This window comes from Lathamus discolor, chromosome 6 (genome assembly GCF_037157495.1).
Source record: "Lathamus discolor isolate bLatDis1 chromosome 6, bLatDis1.hap1, whole genome shotgun sequence".
Lineage (NCBI taxonomy): Eukaryota > Metazoa > Chordata > Aves > Psittaciformes > Psittacidae > Lathamus > Lathamus discolor.
The window spans coordinates 80,072,773-80,084,943 of record NC_088889.1 but is presented as its reverse complement, the minus strand read 5'-3'; positions in this window follow the sequence as shown (position 1 = coordinate 80,084,943).

Sequence of the window (12,171 nt, the reverse complement as noted above, 5' to 3'; positions counted from 1 at the left end):
CTTTTCGTGGCAGTTATGTTGGGTGTGTACTGAGGAAGACATTCTGTTTTCAGATCTGGTTTGGTGCAGACACATGTATCCAAAAGTTTATCCATCTTCCAAGGTCTATGGCTCTCCATCTTGCCTCTTGAGCAAAGGCAGGCTCTTCATCTGGATGCCGCCCTGAGACCTTAGAAACCCAAACTGCCAGCTGGTTCCCAGGCTGCAGCAGCAGCAACCTTTGTGTTTGTGAGGCTGGCTTCTTCACAGGCCAAGGGAGGCATGTTCTTCTATCTTCTGCAAAAAGCTATTTAAATTAAATGACATTCTGACCATACAAATAATGGGGGAAATAAAACCAAATCCTACCAAATGTTTTCAGCTCTGATGAAAGCGAGTATTAAAAACCTCTCCTCTAAAACCTCTTCTGCCGATTTGTCACTTTAAGGCTTTTGTGTCTTAAAAATATTTCCTTTCTGATACCTTTGAATAGCAAATACATGCCTACTGTTTTCAGTAGTGAACTAAAGGGATCTGTCAAAATATGTGTAGCTCATATTTTATGAGGAAAGGATCTTTTATTTATTTATGAAAGAATAAAATTAGTATTCAGTTAATCACAGGTCTCCAGGTTCTCAGACATGCAGGAGCAGCACAAAGGACTACACCTCAAAGCCTTTTCCTTCCCTCCATCCTTTCCCTTCCTTTTAATTTCTTCCTTCCTTTGCTTTCTTTGCCTTCACTTCCCTTTCTCACCTTTTTTGTTCTTTCTCTCCTTTTTCTTTCCATCTTTTATTGAAATCCCTTCTTCCATTCCTCCCTGCCTTCCTTCCAACCTTCCTTTTCTTTCTTCCCTTCATCTTTGTGACACACTGAAAGGCACATGCTTCTGTATGTTTCCCAAATGTACATGTTTTCCTTTCATGCTAGAAAGATGTTCTCTGAAAGTATTTAATGAGTTTCAGGTAAACTTTAATCTTCTTGTTCTTCATTTTCCGAATCTACTACTATTTCTACCAAATGTTCATGAACTCAAAGGTGGGTGTTGTGAAATGTGTGCAGTGTCCAAGAGGGAAATATGGATGTGTTTAACAGTATTAGCAATAAGATACCATGTCTTTGCTGGGAGGGAAAATGAGTATTTGCAGAAGAAAGGCAAAATTTAATCATCAGATGAAAAAAATCTGTTCTTTTGTTGTACCAAGATGTAAATAAGACAATCATGAGTTTTGAAATACTCAATTCAGCCTGGGTAGTATATTTGATTTTTCACTGCTTATTATCTTGTGGTGCCATAAACATGTGGATTTATATATGCTGATTAAAAATTCAGATGTGAGTTGAGAGGTATCTCAAGACCCACATGATCTAGTGAATTATGCCTCATACCATTAACTTCATTACAGGAACAGATGCACAGAAAAGTTTGCATTCAGTTTGTAGGAAATTTATTGGGATTAGGTACACAGCTAGCTTTCCTTTCCAAAGATTTCTTGCTGTCTGTGAGCCAGGCAGTCTCCTTTCCAAAGGTGAGGAATATGAATATAGCCCCATATCACAGTTTATTAGTTATGAGCAATAGAAGTGGTAAAGTAAGTCTGCCATAATAATGATTGCATCTGCCCTGGGTTAACAGCAAGACTCTAAAATGAGAACTGTAGCAGTATTATACTATGTTTCATTCTTTGATTATAGACACCTAAAGCACAACCTAAACATAGAAATGGATTGTGGAGCATCTAAAGAAAACTTGAGATAGAAGCTAAGCTACTGCATATACAGGGCTAAGTTTTGCAAAACAAGAAGCTTGGGATAGAAGTGATTATTCAGATTACAGCTACAATAGAAAAACAGTGACAAAATACCTTCTGAAATTTTCCTTTTTTTTGGAAATGCTATGTAGAAATACTTGGCTTGAAAGAAATAAAAGTAATTACTCGATTTTACTGTTTTGCCTTCAGAATTTCATCAGTTTTACAGGACATTATGAACTTGAAACAAATGTTTTGATTACTTTTCCTTCACAATTATGGTTACAAGAATATTTCTGTGAAATATTTTTATGCTATTAAACGTATGCATTTCCAAAGATAAAAGATACACATCTGTCTGACCAACTTTTTCACTTGCAGATTTGGGATCTTGCATAAGCAACCTGGTTTTTCATCACACAACAAAGCAGTGAAGTTAGTTAAAACAATGACTTAAGCAGCCAAACAAAAACACTGTGAAAGATTAAAAATTCACAGCTCAGTAGAAGTCAGTTACGACTGGAACAATAAGAAACTACAGGTAATTTCCAAGAGTTGCTTTCTTTGAAGGTATTTTGAGTCATTTCTGCTCATACAAATCAATGCAAAATGTTGTAATATTGTTTGGATGGCCAGTTTAGCAGCAGTATCACAATCACTGGCTCAGGAGATGGACAGAAATATGTATCTGTTGCATCAAATTTGACTCGTATAATTTTGCAGATACTCAAAATCTACATCCAGAAAAGAGACTGTACAGGCTGTTAGAAGACAGCCACCAGCTTGACCTTGCCAGAAGATCCTGGACACAAAAGAAATAGGTAGAACATGTAAACAGTTGAGCTTTTGGCATGCTTGATACAAATGAAGAGTCCTAAAATTAATTGGCAATAAATTTATTTATTAATATTTGGATAGACTGAAGTGAAGATCAACAAAAGAAAGACAAAGACATACTCAGAAACTGTGGAATTTTCCATAGAGTTTTAACAATTTTTGTAACAGCTTATGAGGAAAAAAAGGTGCCGATACCAAGAAATGGACAAATTGACTGCCCTAGGGCCTATGAGTATAGTTCTGTTTCTAATACATTTGATTGAACAGGGCAATTCTAAAGTAGGCGATGACATCTGCAGACATGTCTGCAAAAATCATCAGTTTTTAAAACACAGGAAATCAGCAGTAATGCAAAAGGTAAGGAAAACAGTTCAATTATTTGCTAGTATTCTGGAGAAAAAAAAAAAAAAAGCTCAAAACCCAGAAAGACATTTACAAACATAAGCCTTGCTGCTGGATATGTCAACATATCCAAAGGGAATACCCAATTTACAAGGATATCAGAGCAAAATATGTAAATCTGATTGGCATGTTTACATTCTTGGCAAATCACAGCAAGTTTAGCTGTGAGGCTAGCAACTATTTGTAACATTTGCTAGGTGAGCAGATATCACAGAATGGGTTAAGAAAGCTTGAGAAAAGCCAAGTGTGCTGAGGAAGAATTAGTTATCAAGCTATGGAATTAGTGAAGGAAGAGAAAATATATATGAAACAGCAATTTACTCCGAAATGGATTTGAAATGTGCACTGCTAGAATTTAAGGGGGAATATCAAGAAATACCTGCTAAGAATACTTGCTTAGGTTTCCTTATGATAACAAACATATATAAAGGCACAGTTGGTATCTTATAAATTATTTCTGAGGAAAATCTTTTTAAAAATGTGCATCGGGTCAAACAAGAAGTTGAAAGACTGTTTTCAGTGATGAATGGTCCTGCATCTGGGGACAGACTTCTGGGACCATTGCCAGTGTGATAGCCAAGGATAGTGTTCCAGCAAAAGATAAAGAGGGATAGCTTGTATACAACTTGCAGCCCCAGGCAAACCTTTTCTGTATCTAAAGCAACAATACTGGAGACCTGCTTGCTTTGCTTGGGTTTTTTGAATGAGATGCAAACAGTAAAAAGGCATAGTAGCAAAACATGAACTGGAGGGCTTTGTTAACACTTGCCAAATAAAGTTTAAGAGAAAACCAGATGAACATATGCTTCCAGAATGCCTTCTGGGTTTGTTGAGACACAAACCTGAAAACTCAAGTTGCTGCAATGTAAAGAAGCAGAGTGGTCTGGCTAGAAACATGTTCTCTTATACAGAACAGGTTGTACTGCCCTGGTGAAGTGTACCATTGATACAGCAGGATACAAGATTAAGTAGCATTCTCACCACTTACCAGCAGAAAAGAGAGAAGAGAAAACATGTGAAGAAACGCATGAAGAACTTAGTCCTAGAACATAGATTTAGGTAAAAAGTGCATAGCTACATTGGTTCTCAAGTGAACTATAGAAAATTGTTTGAAATTTATTTATGGCTCTTATCGCATATGGCAAATAAGAAATATACTCTGGAACCCATATGCAATTCAATTTGGGTTCTTCACATGTGGTTATTTGCAAGGAAAATGGGTTGAAGGAACAGAAAAGAGAACACCCAGATGGCAATTTGAAAAGAAAGCTTTTAGCCTTTTGTCATATTTGAAAAGCAAGTGGACGGGGTTTTATGTTACCTGCCTGTCACAGCCTCCTTTTCTTATTGGATTTCCTGGTAGATATTAAAACACTTCAAGAATTTTGTGATAGGGCTAAGCTGCCTGTCTGTGCTAGAACATAAATAAATGTGAATAGTTTAGAGAAGTAGTTTATCTGGACCCAATCACTGAGGAAGAAATTCTCTCTGATTAGGAGAAGACCTGAATCCTTGCAAAACTGACCAATATGTTTATAGACTGGCTTCTGTAGACTTCTGCAGGACTTTGTTATTGCAGAACATTTGTTTAAGCATTTACAAACATTGCAAAACCATTACAAGGGATAGGAGGAAGAGGAAACCCATACTTTGGGAAGCAGTGTGTGGCTACCATTCTCAGGATTGGAAACATTTTTAGCAACTGCTCTTACTCCACCTTCCTCATAATTTCAAAATCAGTTTCTTATTGGAGTTGTGACTGCAATGCTGTTGAAAAGTAGGCTAAGGGTTAGCTGACCAGGTTGTGAATACAGTAATTCTGATCCTACAACTATTTTATTGGGCAAAGCAAAGCTCCGCATGGACTACCAGAGCCAAGCATCAACATAAATAAGCTACTGAGCTTCCCGCTGCTGGTAAGTAAGCTACATTGGTCTGGCTGAATCAAGTGCCTCCACACTGCACTTCAGTGGCTTACCAGCTACTGCTGTTGTTTATGAGTTGGGAACAAGGCTGACAGAATAAAATAAATTACTAGAGAGAGAAGTGCTATATTAAAACACAATTTTAAGTTCTTCAAAGAGAAATTATAACACTACCTGAAAGAAAGTCCTGGCTGTAGTTAAATCTAGAAAGCATTTTCACAGCTCTTTATAGAGGGGAAGTTTGATCAGGACAGACAATACATCCCTGAAATAGCCCTTTAAATTTAGGAGTCTTGAAGGATAACTTTAGTACATGGTTGGAAAAACTACAGTGCTGTTCTTTCAGAGCTGCTTGAGCATACAGGTAATCCGAAGCTTTGTCTGAACTGGGACAAATACAGCCTTAAGTGGGAAATCAAGGAATTAAGTGCTCAGTGAAATGAGTGGACTGAGGAAGAGATAGTCATGTCCTGCTTTCCTGTAATTAGTCAAATAGCAAAACTATCTGGTTTACCCATCCAACTCTCTCCAAGATCCTCATCTCTGTCAATGCTTCCAATTGGGTAGGTATTAATTTACTCCTTCCATTTAATAGCAGTGTATAACACAGAGAAGATGAGTACAAGAGCTGCTGCTGTGGAACTCAAAATGACAGTAGCTGAATGTCTGACTTTGGTCTTTCAGCAAGCATTTTCTTTATGAGTATTAGAGACACAGTATGGGAAACAGGATGGACTCAGGAGTTTACTTGTCAGTAGTTATGTGAATCCTGTCATCAGGCTGAGCTAAATAATTCTGTTTAAAAACAGTGCCAAAGCTCTGAATGTCATTTTTGTATTTGTATGGTCATTATCAAACACCTGATCTTCATTGCTAATATATGGCATCCCTGAAATCAGAGTGAAACAAAACAACACAATCACTGATATTTATTTAATGCTTGCAATCCCAAAGGAGCTCATAAGCTTAAATGCACATGCAATGGTTTACTAACCCTTTGCTGAAGCTGTTTCTGTATGTGTAGTTAAGTCTAGTTGGCATCTAACTATAGTAATGTGCGCACAAGTATGCATGAGGGATTGAAACTTCTGGTAGACACTGAATTTGGACAGGCTATAACTTCCATAAAGAAATGAGGAATAGTGTGTAGGTCCAAGAATGTACTTTGATGTTCTGGTATTAATGGATTAGGCTGCACATGCTCAGTGTTGGTCATTTCTTCCGTTGGTGCTCTGCAGAAGTTTTCCTAAAACCTACATCAGAAAGAACCTATACTTATTTTAAAAGAAAATAACTTCAAACTATTGTACTGGATATTAGACCTGGTTGTTCACTCTGTGATGATAGACCATGGCTTGGAATGTGCAGCAGAGTAGGTGATGCCTTATATTCCTAAGCCTGCGGGTCTAAGGTCAAGAATGGAGATGGTTGTGGTGTTATAGCATGCTAGCTAGAAGAGCTTTAGCTCTGCTCCTCTCCCAGTTTAGTTTGCCAGGTTTTGCAGACATAGCTTAAAATTGTATCAGCAGGGGTACAGACATCTGGAAAAAGGGGCAACTCTATGAAGTGAAGCAGGAAGCAGGGACTCTGAAGGAGGAAGTACCTCTTCCTTAAGGTTCAAAGCAAAACCACAAATGAACGATCTGAGCCTAATACCAGAATGCTGATATGACCAGTAGAAAAATTAAGGGAAATAATGGTTCTATCTACTCCTTGCAAGCTGTTTTGGACAAAGCACTTCTTTGGTCTAATTCCCAAACAAGTTGGAATTTATTTAATTTTTCTTAAGTGTTTTATTATGATATGGAGAAGAGCTGACTTCCAAGGAAGACCCTCAAAACAAATCTATGTTGTCAGAAAGCCTGTGGCAATCTATTAGAGAAAATAGCTTTTTACTCCTTTACAAATACTATATTACAATATAAAAAAGCACAGTGATAGAAGGAAGGGGAAGTTAACTGTGAATCGCAGGGAAGATGACAGTGTGTGTTACATGTTGCTGGAGTCAAAAAGACAATAAAGGGCCAGCAGGATTTAGGAATTGCTTCAATGGCCACTAAATGTCACTGTTGTTCCACAAAAGGCTGTAGGAACCTTATTTTGTCAAAGATAACTTGACTTCTGGATGAGACCTATCCCCAACTAATCAGCTAAGAAAAAATATTAATTTTGAAAAAGCAGGCACTATGTTAACTCTGTCCACAAGATTAAAGAAGAAAGGAGCCAAAGAGCCTTTTTTTTTCTTTCCCTCATAACCCATTGATTTCTGGTGTGTTATCTGGAATTATAAATAGAGGAAACCTAGTACATAAATTTTTTTCTTCCAAAATTCTGTCCAAGAGAAGCAAAATAAAGCACATTTTTATAAGAAAAAAAAATGGTAGAATGGATTATGTAAAGCTCTAAAAGATACATCCAGCAATTCACTGCCAAAAGGTAATCTGGGAGTACTGACTTTGGGAACAAGGTTAATGTATATTCTAGTGAGGATTAATATTTTCCTTTTTGAGGAGAGTATCTCTGGGTTGGATGAACATTTAAATAATTCAAACTGGTCCAAGAGACCCAAGCACAGGTAACATGAGTCTTGCAAAACACAGAGCTACAATTAACATGGTTAATGGTGAGACGTTTTTGAGAGTTTTGCTGTGTATATAGCAGTTACATTTTTTTAATAATACCATCCTAGATTTTCCAGAAATAAGAAAATAAGGAAAGAGAGTGTAGGCTGAAAGAAATGTAATCTAGAAGGATTTTGAGAAAAATTGAGTTAATAGGAAAGAAGCAAACATGCTTTGAAATATTTATGCAGGTGTAGGAGCCAAATTGCAGCATTAAAAGCCCCATAGAGTTCAAAATATATATGTAAGCATTCAGCTAAGGGACAATTCTTATTCTAAATCATGTTTCTTTTCTTACTTATCTCTTTTTAATTTAAAAAGACTCCAAAGCCATCTCTGTACTGCCTCAGTAACTGCCTGTAGAAGTTTATAAGATCATCCGTACTGAACTGTCTGGGCAGATGAAGGAGTTTGCATATGGATGCCTGATTCTCACTGCTGGTCAGTTTATGAGACACCATCCATATTTGGCCTGATGGTCAGATATTGGTAGAAGAATATGGAAGTAAACTCAGAATATACTTCTCACTCAGCCTGCCACTAAGGATGAGAATATAAGAATTTTTAAAGAGAACCCAGTTTATGTTGAAGATGTCTTCAGGAATTAAAATTAAGAGAAAAAAAGATGTCTGATAGTGTATCTATGACCAGTGAAAATAATCCGTCTGGTATTCAAAAATTGTATTCTGGACAGCTTAAATGCAAGCCCATTAATTCTACCAAATCGGCTCAGAATTACATTTCCTACTTCAGCCCAATACATAGGTTCATATGTTTCTCTGATCATCACAGGCTGTTTAGATCATGAAGTACTTCCCTTAGAAGAGTTTCTATTCCATAACATGCTGCTACTGCTACTGAGGCAGTAGACTTCTAGATCCCTTATCCTGTAATACTTGTTGCTCAAAAAATATTGGCTTGGAGTCTCTGCTATTGCTGTTTATCCACTTCAGTCACCAAAGTTCCCAAAGTTCCTGGAAGACCATTTTGCTCTACACCGTGTGAAGTTTGAGAAGAAACTTCAGAAGGATTTTCTGACCTCTGCCTGACATTAATAGCTTGGATAAAGCTCTCTGCCACATGGTAATGGCTGAGGTTCATCCTGCTTATTTGATACCTCTTGTTCTTGACTGTACACAGGAGGTGAACTTCTCACTTAGCTATACAGGTCCGCCACCATCTGCTGACATCTGCCTGCAGTCCTGACTTACAGCAAGACACCACACATTGAATAAATGGGTACAGAAGTGAAAGAGGAAGGGTAGAGAGACAAGGTGCCTATTGGGATAAGGAGACTTAGCCTCTTTTAAAAGTCTATGCTACAAGCACATACTTCGGAAACAGCTAATATGCCATTAATATAAATTTCATGATTTCTTAATACTTCACGTGAGCATAAGGAATCGAATGAGCACCAGCAATATACACTGAATTATTATCTTCAGGTTAGCAGAACTGACCTTAATAAGATTTAAAATATAGTTCTGTCTCATGCTTCTGTTCAAGAAACCTGCCGATTTTCTTAACATTTGTATGGAAGAGAAGTTAAAGCAACCATAACTTTGAGGAAAGCCTGAATTTCTAAGGGCCAAAGTGCCAGTTTTCACAGATCATTGATCTATTTCAAAATAGCCTTAGCCACTTCGAATCATTAATGAAAGGATCACATTTTTTTCTCTGAAGGTACACGAAACAGTGCTGGCACAGAGAAATGTTTCAACATTCTCTCAATAAATTTAAGCTAGATACCTCTTAAAGTTTTGTATTTCTGGTCATCTTATGCTTAGCATATTATCAGAAGTTTTGAATTATTGCCTTTGATTGTGCCACACCTCTTTCCAATGATTTAGAATGGGAAGAACCAGGGTGGGTTGCTTCAGTTTTTGTCCCAACAGAAGGTCTTTTACATGCGGTAGATTCTCATCTCAAATAATAATTCCATTGCATTCAATGGTCCATTCAATGGTCTCATCTTTATTGTGCTGAGTGACAGCAGCAGCTGGTTCTGTGAAACTCCAATTTGGAGATGTGGAACTGAAACCACCATATTACTTTATGTCCCTTTCAAAGTTAGGTTAATAACATGGATTTAAAAAAATTAATCCTGCTAATTATGAATAAGCATCTGTAGGCTATACTGATATATGATCAGAATTTACATCTTTCTGAGGAAAGGCCTCATGACATCTAAGTGAACCTCCTAAGGAAAAAAAATATAATTTCAGTGATCTTTCTTTATCATCAAGTTCATTGTTTTAGGGATTTGGAAAAACTGGAGACCTCCTAAACTGCTTTTACTTGAAAAATTTCTGTTTGTAGCTAAAGATGACTAAAGTGCCTGTACTTCTAGAAATACAATAACACAAACCAAAATGCATCTTCCAGTGTCTTCCACTGTAATCTATTATCTAATGCCTTCATGCATACTACATCATGAGAGCCATGCTCTTTGATGACTACTGACTTTTATAAATTATTCATATGTCTTTTTATATCACCCTGATATCAGCCAGGGACAAACAAATATTACAAACATGGCACCAACAAAAAAGAGCGCATAATCAGTCTCTAAAAATGCTTTACATTTTGCCAAGTTCTGCAGATTGCTGTAGAATACTAACCACCACTGCATCCCTTGATTTTGAAGGTCCACTTCTACAAAAAATGTGGTGCTAAATATTATTTAGCAGACCATTTTATACTTTACTGGATGTGATTGATTTCTGTTGAACATGGGTCTTTTTTTTTATAATACTGGATCTTTTAGTTCTTATGAACACTTTAATTCTTTTGTTATTGATGAATAACAGACACTCTGAAACACAGGTGAAACAGCAAAGCACACAAAAACTTGAATCAAAGATATCCATACATGCTGATGTCATTACAACTACATTTTCATTAGGGTGAATGAACTAAGAGAAAGAGATATGTGAATTTGTGGATGTTGTGAAAAAGTACTCCAGTCTGCTGATACTTTATTAGTACAGATTCCATTCTGTATGTCCTTTGTCAGAAAGATGGCCACTCAAGCATCCTGGATTCTATACTGTGTTATCATTCCTGGTCTACATGTTGGAACCTAGATATCAGAAATGTTCATTAAAGCTGCAAAGATTTAGCAGGTTAGAACTATCTTGAACTTGAAGAGATGGTCTAAAAATATAATAAAATGAAGCAGAGGCAAGTGCAAGGTAAAAGGCATTATTATTTGCACAGCTAGAAGAAGAAAAAAATTGATTACAACTCCCCACTAGACATACACCATTGTCACCAAAGTGCAAGCAATAATCCTTGCCTTGGGGCTACCACTATAAAGCAAGTTCACAAATGACACAGCTAAGAGGGGTCATGCACAAGCAATTGAGGATTGCATAGGTGTCCTGTCCTGCAGCCATCTTCATGTCCCAATACATTTTCTGACTGCAACTTCAGCCTCTACATATGTAACAAGCACAGATTCACTGTTCTGAACATCAGTGACATGAGGAGGATTTTCAGAACAGGTCAATGAGAAGAGTCAGGGGATACAAAATAGTACCAAGCAGAAAACAGAGCAGCATTTCCATTATTTTGTTTAGAAGGGGTTAATAGCCAGATCTCATCCGTTTATTATGCCATTGCCAAAGTTTTGTTTCTGCTACCGAGGTAATGAGCACAGTAGAGGTGATGACATAAACAAGTTTAGAGTTAGCCTTCCTGTGGCAAACATCTGTTTGAAAATTGCTTCTTTCTTTTTTGCCTTTTGAAAATGTAGTACATTTCTGACTCAAGAGATGGGAATGGATGCTTTCCATCTGATTGCAATCCAGCATGATCTGTTCCTCACTAAGGGCTGAGCAGTAAGGTATAGAGATAGGAGAATGTAGACTCCTTTTTTTATTCCTCTGCTGAAATAACATGTACGGTATCATTTGTAGTTCCTACAATCTTCTCTTAGTAGTGCATATTCTTTCCTGTGATTGATCTTCATTCTTTTAATTAGCACAAGCTAAGAACTCCCCTGGAATTCATAGTATCTTTCCTATTGCCCCACTTAAATTATGAAGTTGCTCTCAGTAACTCTGAATTTAAATTGTTCTGGTTTTTAAATTAAATTCTGCAGACACAAACAGCAAAGAAATGAGGCTTGTGAGAACAGAAACAGAGATAAGAGCAAACAAGACTGCAAGGACAGCTTTGACCAGCTCTAAAACTCTTCTGTAGTTGCTGCTCTCCTGGAGTCCCTGCACACCTTTTGCAAGAGCATGGCCACCACACTGCAACAATGGCAAATACACTGTCTGTGTAACCAGTGCACCCAAATTCATCAGCCTTCCCCCAAAGGCAAATGGATGTTAACTTTGCCATGGACAGATATGCCAGAGACCTCTGGGGGAACCCAACTTCCAAACTGAACTCTCAATATCCTGCAGATCCTAGGGATTTTATTATCTTACAAGGGCACAGTATTTTCAAACATCTTAATTAAAACGGAAAAGGTTGTCTACCTCTTTTTTTCCTATAAATAATGCTATAGTTCCTGTTGCTGCTTTGTCTTTATGAAAGATTTCATTCTTGTTTTTTCCTTTGATTCACAGATGTAATGATGTGTGAGCTTAGCTGTTCTTGGCTATTCTTCATTCAGTGGAGACTAAATAAAATGGTGCCAAACCA